The following is a 13485-nucleotide window of genomic DNA, read 5'->3' as shown; positions in this document are numbered from 1 at the left end:
ACATACATAGAAACCGTCACCATCAGTGTGTGAATGGTTAGATGTGACATGCGGTGTAAAAGCGCTTTGAGTAGTCAGAAGACTAGAAAAGAACTATACAATGTCAAGTCCATTCAACATTTACCATTATGTTGATGAATATACTGTGTCGTTAATGTTGATGTAAGTTCAACAATTTTGCGTATTCACTCCCGGGTCTGTTTAAAATCACTCCTATAAATAATGAAATTATGAATAAAGACTCTTACAATAAAACTTCCAGTTTGTATTTATGCAATATTTAAATTGTAAGTCTGATATCATATACAGTATATTTCATATATTGTTGGTTATGCAAAGTAGAATGTGTTTGAAAAGGACACCAGTGGATTACTGTGCATCATAATGTATAGTGATGTATAACATAATGTAGCAGCATTGACTTGTAGCTGATTAGTAACTGACAGGCTGCTGGCCTGGTGACAATTTGAAGCCTTGTTAAATCAGCCCTTACAAGCTGTTAACAGATTACAGAGCAAATCTGGATCTGTATGCAGGAATCAGAACTGGAGCGTGGCAACGACTGATAATACTGATTTCTCATGCTTGTGTTCTGTGTGTAGAATTCATTACAAGGTTCTTTAGAAGACTTGGTGATTTTTCCTTTACAACTCTAAGACTCTGTTGACATTCAGCATTTGTGATGCCAGATATTTTTGCAATATATTTGCGTTTTTTTGTGAGTCATTTCGTTATTGTAATATTAAATCTCTTTGTAAATGAATAGGAGCATCACATTAGCCGCTTGTAACCAAACTGATTAAGCATGTTGATCCTGCATGTACATGTACTGTTTGTTTCTTAGTGGAGATGATCAGGCTGGACAATGAATAACTAAAATACAATGCAGACAACTGTGAGATGTGAACTTTATCACATCTTTGAAAGTCTAATGTTTCCCAAAAACGTGGGATTTCTGATGTTCTGCATCTATCAGTGGCTTTGTTTGTGTAAGAGTCAGCTTAGTGACAAATCGCTGCCCGAGGAAGTTTTCTCCATATTGAATAACTAACCGACAGACTCGACTTCACACTTTGGTAAATTTGTGACCGTGTATTTTTCAAAGGGATTTACAAATGTGTTGATGTCGGCTAACACTGTATGAAAAAAAGTACCCACACCCTCTATTATATTAATATAAATGAGTAGAAATGTATGGGTCTCACTGACATCCACAGTGCCTAATACCAAGCGATTCACAACAAAATAAAAAAAAGGTCTTCCTATTGTCACATGAATTGATGGTTACACTTTGTATGTCACTTGTTCCAAAGGTAACTGTTGCTTTGTGCTCTCTCTCTCTTTAGCTAGTCACTTGTGTTTCTCACTGCATTGTCTTGTCCTGTTCCTTTGTTTGTGTGTGTAATCATCCTTATATGCCTAAAATGGATTGGAATGGACATACTTAAACATATACTTGGAATAAAAAAATGCCTATTCATTTTGTCATTTTGCTGTTTATCTTCAGAGTTAGGGGAAGTTGTTGCAAATGTTTTTGAAATTACAAACCTACACAAAGACATGCTTTTTGATATTTTTTTTCCCCAACAACCTGCCGCAAAGTTGTTTAATTTATGGTTATTCAAATGCCTATTGTAGCTTATGATGTGGAAAGGAGATTGATTGATTGGGTTCTCATGGGGCTGCCATATTAGATAATGGGCTTGAGAGCATTTCCACATGTAAGCATGCACTGTAATGACTCAGTTTTTTATGGTCACAGACAGATATTGCACCATTTCATCACTCGTGACTTTATGTTCTCTACACGGGTTAGGCTATCAAATATCATTCCCGCCTGAATATTTTATGACTTGACGCCTTCCTCTTGCTTGTATGTGTCAAATCTAATCTGTCATGTCTGCTCTCTATTGCTGGCCTTTGTCCTTTATCGCAGATGTAATGGCTTTTTGTCACTATTACTATTTAATCACGTTAAACTGTTGTGTGACATTTAAATTCATTGCTATGCTCTGGAGATGTAAAAGACACAGGGCCTTGTGTAGCTTTATATTACCTTGTAATTTATGTATGGTGGCGAAAAACTGGAAATGTGATACAAAATCCATCTCAAGCTCAGTGGGGGAAAAAAGAACATTTATCCCATATGCATCTCATCAGCAGCGCCAAAAGAAAAAAAAGACGATTCAAATTGCAAATCAGATCCTCTCTGAATGTCTGTTAAAAATATCAATACATCAAACAACTGTTGAACAAGCAGAACATAAACTTAAATACGACGTCTTTGACTTCTAGCAGTCACCTCCCCTCTCATCAGTTTACACGTGCGGCTTGCGCTGGATAGCCAGCTGATTGACTGTTCGTTTCTTTTGACTGGTTCCGGACGCTCCGCTGACACCCACAAGCGCTAAATGCAGGTTGATTGTCCGTTTGGCGAGTTAATTTCAAAGAGCAGTACACTTCATGGCGGTAAATATTTATCCCAACAGTCATGTTAAAACTACACTTAACCGCGTATGATGTAGCTATCATGCAGCTACTTGTCCCTGCTCCTCTGCTGTCTGCAGATATCGCTGGGGCACGCTGAGACGCGACACACCAACATACATTGCTGCAAATGCACACACACCGGAATGCCAACCACCGGCCGCACCTGTTTACTTGTAGTGCAACACAAGAAAAATGATAAAGTAGAACAGTAGCAAGATAAATCCCACCTAGGGAGATGCTGTATAGCTTAGGTTTATCTAAGGTGCTAACGCTAGCAAGCAGAACCCGAAAAATAAAAGTCCCAGTCCGGCTCTGCAGATCGAATACCAAATTGAACCTTGGACCATCAGCAATTCTGATTGTAGTCTATCAGTCAAGATTTGAATCTGATGATCTTGTAGAGATTTAGCTCAAAACCGCTTCACATCACTTGGACAAATTTTGTCTGCATAGCCTGTAGCTACCATCTACATCTCTTCATCATCTTTGTTTGCTTTTGGTCCAGTTCTAATTTTGGCTTTCCATTCAGTCTGAACAAAACGCTACAAAGTATGCTTAGGCGACCTGAGGGACGATGTGTCAGATTTCTGTTAAAGTTAAGGACATTAATAATAACAACACATCAAGTTATACGAAGTTACTTGTGTGTATTGTTATTTCAGAGTTTCCTGATTTTGAACAGACCTTCCTGAAATTCACAATGAAGTGAGGGTGTGCTTTATGGTTCACTTAAAGTTTGAGGTCGCCTTCGTGATTTTTGCAACCTATACTTAAAAAATAGTGTTGATTGAAACTTTGGAGCAAAGGGGATTGAATTCCTTACACGAGTGATTTTACAGTACTGTAGGGGTTTTTCTCATCTCCTTACAGAGTGTTCAAGCACACCTCTGAAACCCCTCTCAGATACTGTCATGTCCTGCTTGACATGGGAATAAAGGCACAGTCTACATTTTATTCAAAGACTGTCACTCAAGCACTGTACTCTATCTTCTCTTGTGTTCTTATCCTGGAATGCATTTAATCAGTCTCCTCTTGGTTTTACACACAAGTCATCCACTGAGTGGCCTGCATCTTGTCAGTTTGTCACTCTGATGCACTGTATGTGAGCACAAGACCGTGGGCTCGCATGTCGACAACCTTTTAGCTTGATTGCTTGACCCTTAAGCACATAAGAATCCAAGCTCACTACTTACAGGGGATACATAGTGTACATCACATTTAGTGCCTGTTTTTGCCTGACGAGCAACACAATGTACTTGTCCAACCTGGTGGAGCACACTGCCACATTTCAGCTTGGGTTATTTTAACCATTGTACGCTGTTCTTCTACAGCTTATATAGCTGCACATTCATTGAGGATAATCTAAGAGCGGGTAGTAGTGAACAGTACAGCATGGAATGAGCTAGATTAAAATATGGCTTGAGAAAATCCTTTAAAAGAACGCACTACTGATATTTCTGTTTTTCTTTGTCTTTCTCATTGATAGTTTCAGTTTTCGTCATTTTTATATAGCCTATCTTCAATAATGTTTCTGTTTTAACTTTAACAATTTGATGAATTTGGCACAGCTAGGGGATATGTCTTGAACATAGACGTAATCATCCGCAAGCTTCTAATTGCTTCAAATGCACTAAAGCGAAAAATTTATTTTATTAAGTAAAGGCTCAAGCAGCAACACTAGCAGCAAACGATTCACCCCAGAATAATTTAAACTGTTTCTCTATTCAATCAGTCCTAACTGCCGAGCTCAGATACTCCAGCGCTGCATAAAGAGAGGGCAAAAACAATTCAGTGCATTGCTATTATCACTTTCAGTCACCCGGCTCCCCAAGCTCAACCTCACTGACGCAGAAGCCCTTTCATATGCTTTGATCTTGTGAATAATTATTTTCCATGCAGCTGAAGAAGGAGGGCAGATTGAAAAAGCAATAGAATGCTTTGCACTGATAGTGGCTTGAGAGAGACTGGGGGAGGGGGAGACTTAAAATATTTCTAGTGAGGGAGTTTCAAGAACCCTGTGTTGTCCTCAGATATTTCAACTAAATATGAACAAGCAAAGATTGGCCTTCAGGCTTCATTTTAAACTGTCTTTATCAACCAAAGGAAAAAACAACCTGCCCTCAATAGAAAAAGTTTCATTCAAAATCTGTTTCCCTCTCCCCCCAATAAACTTTTGAATTAAAAAAACAGATGTTACTCATGTTATGTTAGAATTCATCATTATTTCCCTCTATTGCTTTAAAGAAATAATAATTCTTAGTGTCTTATCTCATCCCCACCATCCTCTGCTGTTGGAAATGGTTCCCCGCCTGGACCGGCTCCTTATCTAGAGTCGCTCTGAATGGGCTCAGAACGGAACTGGAATCAACATCCCCGCTGGTCTGCTGGCAAGGTCAAAAAAAGGAAAGAGATGGCTGGGGGCGAAAGCGAGCCAAGAAGCTCAACTGTTTCTTCATCCCCCTCTCTCCACTGGGGTTGGAGATAGATTACCATGACATTCTTACATTTCTCCATAGAAACTGTAACTGGCACCCGCTACTTATTATGTAATTTCTACTTGGGTCGTGATCAGAATTTACAAATCCTGGTTGTTTTATCAGAAAGGAAGCTTTTTATGCTGTAATTGCTTGGAGAAACAGTGTAGAGTATTACTACTATTGCATAACTTAATTAACCCTACGATGAGGACTTACAAGTGGTTAAGAAACACTAATTTCATTTAACCGACAGAAGCAAACCAGACTATCAGCAGGAAGATCTGCTTGTGAACAGGTCATTTTTAATGCCATAACCCTGATACCAGTTCAAATTACAATGAAGCGGTTAACAGAGCCGAAGAGCTGATGTCATCATTTTCTCTAACTATGACAAACTGTGAATTACATTTTATGTTTGCTTGTTAAAAAACTCCAAAACACATGTACGGTTGCATCAGAAAATAGAATGAGTAAATAAAAAATCTAAATTGTCAGTGATAGAGAAGAGTAGGTAACACATTCACAGTCAGTGGACACATTGACACAGGGGCATCCACAGTCATAGCTTTCTTCTGCTGATAGGTATATGTTTGTATTATTTTTAAAATACTTTCAGAGATGTGACTGTGCACATCCATAGAAGTGGAGGATGCAAAAAACATGTTAATACTCAGAATACTGTTGGACAGAGTGGCAAAACATCATGCAACATGGCTGCCTTCAGTAGGGGAAATGACGAAATGGGAGTGAAACAGACAAATATCTGCTTTAATTAAGGACATTTGGACTCAATAGAGAAGTTGGTCTTCACCAGGTTAGCTTTTTATAGTAAACTAGCATGGTGATCTAGCCAGGTGAAACGAGAACCAGCTTCATGACACTGAAAACAGGGATTAAGGTTCAACCGGGCTCAACAGACTTGATTTCCCTTTATTAATGTTGCATCAAGTACATCCCTCAGTTATGTCTTTCTTGTTAGCGGTTTCACATCATCCAGGCTGAACGCAAATGCTGCTTCTCGGGAGCGTAGATGTTTCTGTCACTCAGGGGATGTAACCCCCCTTACTCCTGCCTACTGTGACGTCGTGTCCATAATCTCATTATCATTATCATTGCTACTGAGCCAATTAAAAATCTGGGAATATTAGTCATTCTAGCTTTACCAACAAAACTACCAAGCAGTCGATTCTATAAACTGTAGAATAAGCACAGAGCACAAAGTATAAAAAGTATGGAATTTTCAGCTTAGCCAGGATAAATATCTGGATCCCCAAATCCCATCAAATCATAACTCTGAAATGGGCTATGGTGTAGGTTTTGGAGCAAAGCTATAGTCTTTTTGGAAAGCCGTTAATCCCTTTGGTTCACTTATAAACCCCGCTCCACCTCCTCTTTCCTTCTCATTTCATGAGTCATTGAAATCAGTGGTAGATAGCCATCATTTTTATTCTACATAATGAAGTTGAATTGACTTGTATGATTCACACCAAGTAAAAGGGAAAAGGTGTATTCAGGTTCTATATTAATTCCAATTGATGAAGAAGAATTGGTCATGGCTTAAATCCCTCACTTTATCGCTGCAGAGTCAACATGGAAAAGGAAGTCATTAAAGTGACAACGCTGCGATCTCCTGAGTCCTACCATGGGCAGGTTGGACAGCTGAGTGTGAAGGACAAAGGGATTGATGATCCTGTTATGCTGCCTGTCGCGAACAGTTGAGAAAATAAAAAATGGGAGTGAGGAATAGTCCCCCTTATAGGCAGAGGGATTCATGAGGCTGAAAGAGTGGGAGATGTGCCAACATATGTGTGAGGCTGGTGATGAAAAACAGCTGTTAGGGGAGGATACAGTGGTGTTTGTGTGTGCGTGTGCGTGAATGCACACATGACAGCAATATTTATGCAAGGAGTAGCGCCTCACATACAAACATGCAGCATGCACATATACTGATGAAAGGGGGTAAGCCTTAATGGCAGGTTGGTCATACATAATGGTGTCTAACCACAGGCATTTTTTCTTGGAAGCCGACTGACATTACGTGTGGTCACAGAGTGTTCGCAGCAGTTGACTCATGGGATTTAAAGTCACTGAAGATTCAGAGCACATAGGAATACCTGGCCTGATAACTTGGAAATCATTCTAGATTAAACATTTAAATCTTCATTTTATTAAATCTTTGTGTTGCAAGATATGTTTTCCCACCTGCTTTGTAACAGAGGGAGAAAGAGAGAGGTAAGACAATGTTAAGGCATTGTAAGAGATTCTGCCTTCTAATAGGTTCAAATAAATCCATATTTTTTATACAGTTGATCAATCTTTAGGCGTTTTCAATTACTCCCATAAAATTGCAATTAAGTGGAAATGTCTTTTGTGTCCTTTCAAAATATAAGCATGCATGTGATCAAAACAGGAAATAAAGTAACCTAGGAGTAAAAAGGCAAAATAAAAGCATTACAAATATCAGGCTTGAATATAAACTGGGTTAGTTACACGCTTTCAAAAAACTGACAAAATCAAAAAAAAATCTTGTATCCTGAACCTAGCATCATGACTTGTATTGTACAGTTGGTGAATTGTTCCATACGTAATAGCACATTTTTTCTTTATGTGCTTACAGAACCATAATTAGATATATTTTTTTACTGCAGAATTGTTTTCTCTTTTGGTGTGCTCTAACCAAAAATGGAGAGAAAAGAAATCACCTCTTTCAGGTGAGTTGGTTCATTTATTTTTAGCACATTTGGTTTGAGCTAGAGTCCTTCTTCATCTCCCTTCTTTAAAGGCAGTTTTCTGGCTACTAGCAAATCATACAGGTCTGCTGACTTGCTTACTAGAGCAGTATTAACCCAATATAAGCAGATTTCACTGGGATTTAATAATGAATACATAGCCCAAAGTTGCTGAAATAACTACATCATTATTTAGATAATAACAAAGAAATGTTTCATATGGTTAGAGGAAAAGCAAAAAGCTAAGCTTAGAAAATGCTCATCGTTTTTTTTTTTTTTTTCTAAAAGTATCTCAGGATGTCAGGAACATTTGAATGCCATTAGACTTTTACTTGACACAGCATTTTGCAAATGACTTGCTCAAGTGTTATGTATGAATTCAAGAATGATGGAAATTTGAAAGGCTTTCTATTCAAACACTTAGTGCAAAAGTTTTACTTGCTTTTAGTCTTAACAAACCCTTGCAAGCCGATGTCTTTAAGTTGTTATCTACAGGACAGCAGTCCCACATTTTGCTGTATGAAGAAAATATAATTCTTCCTCGAGCAAAACACAATATAATCACTGTATCCCACTGTCACATGGAGTGATCAGATCAGTAATATTTTCATGGAGCTCTGCTTATCTGATCTCTGAGATAGAGGAGCATCAGCGACCGCAAAGGCTTCCAGTTTTATTTTTATCCATCTCCTAGGAATCTCCTGCTTATGTCAGCTTTCTTCTTTTTTTGGGGAGGACATTCAGATGGCTAATTACTGGCAACCCTCTGGCTTTACTTCATCCCATCCCCCTTTCTTCACTTTTATCCCCCTGGCTTCCCTTCCTTTGCCTACATTTCCTTCTCCTTCCTCTTCCTCGTTCTCTGCACCATCCCTCCAGAGATCATCCTCACTGACAAACTAATGGTCTAAGAAATAGCATACGTTGGTTTGCTGTTTTCCCTGTTTCAGTTTTCATTTTCACTCCTATTCTCATGGTTATAGCATATTCATGTCATGATGAAGTGCATACAACAAAGTGCATTTTTCATGATGACCTAGTTCTCACACACATTGAAGCCCTGTAGTTAAAAATTCTCACAGTTGAGCTGAATGCTTGTTTTTAAATGAACTACCTTGTTGCCCTTTTCTCTCTTTACAACCAATACCCTTGTGGCTCCTTGGACATTTTCCACCCCAGTGTGCCCTGCTTTAACTCCAACTGGACCCTGGCCCTTTATTGTTGAAGACATATGGTCCAGATGTCAGCACAGATGATGGGGCCACATAGGCCTCACAACATTATCTGCCAACTGCACAGACATCTGCATGCATAGTACCTCTGTGGTCAATAGGAAATGGCCTCTTAGTACCGCTAATTTAGTACCGCTGTGCTACTGAGACTAAACACTGGAAAAAGCTGGTGGTCATCAACTGCCTCAGCCCTCATCATTTCAAATGCTTCATAAAATGTGAGAATGCTGCAGGGAGAATGCTTCTGATTTGTTGTAAATCAGTCACTCATAACGCACAACTTATGCTAATACACCATGCAAGTCTTTATAGACTTGAGTGAGTAACTGGGGAGGCAGCCCAGGAAACGAAGCGTTTCAGATGTGGAAACTCTGATGGGATTTGTTTAAGTTGGGCTGTTTTAGACAGGCTCTGGAGCCGCACATATTTGAAGACCATGTTGAAAAAAAATCACCATCCTCTTGAAGATGTTTGACTTGGCAGGAATTGTTCAAGTAATTACTACTGATTGCCTTGGCATAGATGTCACTTAAACTGTTAAAATAAAGTTGATATTGAGGTTTTTGCTGTATTGAATTTACTTGTGCTGTATCCTCTTAAGAGACTGTCTTTTGCTGCAATCTCTGCAATGTTTGTTTTATCACAAAATTATTTGTAAGTACATCTTGTACCACTAAGCATGTGTTCCTTTCTATACAACTATTTCATCTTTGCTTTGCAAACTTGGTAGACTTAGTTTTATTCATAACTTGTAGATTGAAACTTGTCTGTCTACTGATTATTCACACCAGAGCTGTTCCTCTCAAACCAGAGCAAGTGTTTGCAGAATCACATTTTCATGACCTAGAAATTACATTTCCAAAAGTCTGTTTTTTCTCACAGGCACACAGCGTTAGTGGGTCATGAACTTTGAAGAAATGGCCAGGGCCAGTGACATCAGTGTACTAGACGTTTGGCTACAGCAAGGAAATAAGTTGATGTTCGACTCTTAACCTATTTCTCAGGGAGTTTTTAACCTGTTATGAAACGGTCTCAATTGAAAACTGCTGGCTGTATTTGACCTATAAGAGCAAACTAGACCATCGTCTCAATAGAATGACTATTCCTGTGCAATGAATGTGACCAGAAAGAGCCTTTGTTCACATTTTCCTAGCAATGAATCACACCTACCAGTAGGTCGGCCAGTTAGAGAGAAACAGGAGCAGATCTTGCTTAAGAGAGCACTTCACAGACACGAGAGGATCAGCAAAGAGATAAGATGTAATGCTTTGTCCCAAGGGGCTGACAAACCAACACAAAATAAAACTTCCTCGTAGCTGCTTTATAATACAATATGCTATCTTATTCCAACATAAGTTGTGTAACTGTATCTCAGACAGGAGGCTATCCTCAGCAGAGGATGTAGCTATTAATTACATTTTGGCATGCCATGGTTGAGGAAGCACAGGGGTCAATTGTAATCGTTTGAAATTACTGCATTCCATTTAGATGACATAGGTTTGGGGTCCCGGCGTTGTGCATGCTGGTTCTAAAGGTCTGACTTACTGAGACATTTAATGAAACAGAACTACTGTAAACAACATTCGTTTCACTTCGCATTTTCCTCAAAAAGCTGATGCTCAGGGGAGATTTACATTCAAATAAAGTAGCATAGTATATGGTCAGTTAAAAAGACAGAATGAAGAGGAAGAAAGGAGAAAAGATGGTCAAGTATGGTGGTTAATCATATCCTGGAAATAGAAAATAAAGGCTGATATACAGTCAGGCATCAGCCAGTATCTTCACTATTCATATTGATGATCAAGTTTATTCATACATTAGTTGTATTTTATATTATAACAAAGCCCTAATATAGGAGCATTCAGAGACACACGGCTGTAGAGAGAGTTTTTGTATGCTTGAGAAGAACACATGCTCAAATACAGCTTTGCAAATCCACAGAAAATTGTTTTTTCCCCCTTCTGGCCTCTGGTTCACTTCACTTAATCTTTTTCTCTGATAGTACTTTTTTTTTAAATGAGAGGGGGATCACTTTCTCTGTCTAGACTTTGAAAAAAAGAAAGAGCTTTAAAACATCTAGTAAAATTGTCCAAAGTAGACCGGACGTTACGTTTGCTAAGGACCATATCTAAGAGAGGCTGACAGCTGCTCGACCCCGGCACTGCCTACAAAGTATACCATTAAGAGGCTTCATGAAACTGATAGGTCTCTCTGGGAATTCAGTCCTTTTGGGGGAAATTCAGCCCAGCCTCATTCTCTCGTTTCTTCTCTCTTTCATTCTCTTGATGTACATGATTACAGTTCTTAATGGGGCCTGGGTGACGTGACTGTTGTATTGAGCTGGTCAAACTTTGCTACTGCTTAACAGAATGGGAGGCAGGGTCTATGTCTTTTTCTGTCACTCATCCAATTTTCTCACTCGCCCTTTAGGTTTTTCCTCTTCCTTTCTTCCGCTCTCTACTTGAGATGTAAAATGCCAAGTTGATTGGATTTGTACCCTTTTGTACTTGACCTAGCTTCTTTCTCCCTAGCACCCTCTGTCTCTCCGCCTCTTTTCTATGATGTTTTAGCTCCCTCATCATGAACCGCTCTCCCCCCTCCTACCTCACAGAGCACTCAAGCTCTTCCTCCCTCCCTCCCTCTCAGTCTCTCATTCATGCACCAGCTTCACATCGACTACGTTTGTCATGTGGCTCTCACTCCCATACGTCTGCCGGGCCACTCATCGGATACACGCCACTGCTTTGTAAGTAGCTAGCCACGTTTGTTTTTTCTGTATTTTTTTTTTTTAACCCGTCATCTCCCTCCTCTTCCAGTTCTTCAAAGCTCCAACAACTGTTGCTTTCTGCTCAGTATGGCAGAGACTTGCTAGCATGCTGACAGGCTCAGAGACACAGATGGAGAGGATGATCACACGGGATTTAAGAGATCCACAGAAAAAAAAAGGTTGGCATAGGGGACAGATTAGATAAAGTGAGAAGCTGAGGAGAGGGAGTCACAAGCCGGTCTATCCATCATTATTATCTTCTCTTGTCTCGGGTGTCAAGTGTTGGGAGAGGGGACTTTCAGCACTGACGGGACACCCTCTCATTAAGCAGGATGTGGACATGCTTACATTGAAATGAGAACTTGTAGAGCAGATTAGCTGCTGCTTTCTTAGTGTAAATTCAGTGTTTGGGACACTAATGGAGGAGTGTCGTTCTTCTGAAAGACTTATTCACAAACTACTTTTTATCTGTTTTTACGCAACCTTTTTCGAGATAAGAGTCCATATTTATATTTTCGTGTTCTGTTTTGTTCCATTCTGTACACGGTAATGTAGCAATGCATGTGCGTATGGAATATGTGTGCTTGCTGAGTTGAAATTTCAGCATACAGTATTTATATATATATCTTTACAGGATTGTAACCGACTGTAATGATGTAAAATCATGTAGAAAAGGAAATTTGAAAAAGACTGATTTGGTATCTCTTCTCTTATTTGCTCAAATGCGATACCAGCGAAGTTATACCAACTTGATTTATGGTTTAGCTATGACTATTTTTTCTATATGTACATGGCATAATCCCACCCCTCTTCCAACACATTTCTTTCCAAACATGAAAGACACAATAAACCCACATGTGCGTGTTAGCTAATACTTTAAGGTCTGAACAGAGAGAGTGTGATTTGATCAGTTAGGTTTTGTTGTTGTTTTTTATCCAGTTAGTGTATATCTGAATAGTGACTCAATTCCGTCTTCTTTCAGTCCATCTTACAAATAAAAGAACAATTTGAATCTGGCAAAATCTATAGAAAAAAAATGTTATCATTTAGAGAATTTAGACTTTATCAAAGGTAGATGATCTCAGGACCCCTGTCTGAAGGGTTGATTGTCTGAAATGTGATTGATTTGTGATGGCCATCAGGGGGCAACTACACTGGCTTTTTGTTTTGATTGTATCAAAGTTAATGAGTTAATGACTGTTGAAGTTAATTAATCACTTCAGTAATCACTTTTTGGTCTTAATCACTAGTTTCAAGTCTTCTTTAAAGCAACATGGTGTTCTTGTTTAAAATCCATCATGGTCTCATTTATTATAGAAAAAATAGAGTTTATTAGAGTAAAATAGATAAGATTTGGTTTCGAGTGGGGCTACTTTGGTCTTGAAAAACCAAGACGGTTAAGTGCGAAAATGTTAATCACCATGCTTCAGAAGGATAATCAATACACAAGTGTCACTTCAGAATCCACCTATACATTCAATGATTGTGACCAAGAGCTGAAGCAGTTATGGTTGGCCTCATGTTACCTCTGTGTCCTTTTACGCAGCCTTGCACCTTCTTTTAATCTGATGTCACACCCGTTAGGGAACAAATTGTCCACAAAGCACATGGGGTGGAAGCTAACAATATCTAAAGTTTTTTAATCTTACAAGTGACTCTGCAAATTGGTCAATTATAGTGTCTCAAAAGTATGCTACATGTTTTCCGGCAGCTGTCAGTGCTACCTGTGCTACCTGTCCCTTAAGTAAAGAGTAACAATGGAGGTTGTCACTCTCCAGCAGCAGCCGCAG

General features: G+C 39.1%; 2 protein-coding genes across 2 annotated transcripts in view; both read left to right on the top strand.

Annotated features, from left to right (window-relative positions):
• Positions 1-13485, top strand: part of peak1 (pseudopodium-enriched atypical kinase 1) — a 103942-nt gene that overhangs the window by 34606 nt on the left and 55851 nt on the right. The gene's annotated exons all lie outside the window — the stretch shown is intronic.
• Positions 831-13485, top strand: part of cat (catalase) — a 111679-nt gene continuing 99024 nt past the window's right edge. The window contains exon 1 of the mRNA XM_061035909.1: positions 831-842. The gene's annotated coding sequence lies outside the window, so the exon portion shown is untranslated. The remainder of the gene's footprint in view (positions 843-13485) is intronic.

The sequence above is a fragment of the Labrus mixtus genome, chromosome 4 (genome assembly GCF_963584025.1).
Source record: "Labrus mixtus chromosome 4, fLabMix1.1, whole genome shotgun sequence".
In the NCBI taxonomy this organism is placed as follows: domain Eukaryota; kingdom Metazoa; phylum Chordata; class Actinopteri; order Labriformes; family Labridae; genus Labrus; species Labrus mixtus.
Note: the sequence above shows the minus strand (reverse complement) of the source record. Positions and strands in the feature narration are given on the sequence as shown.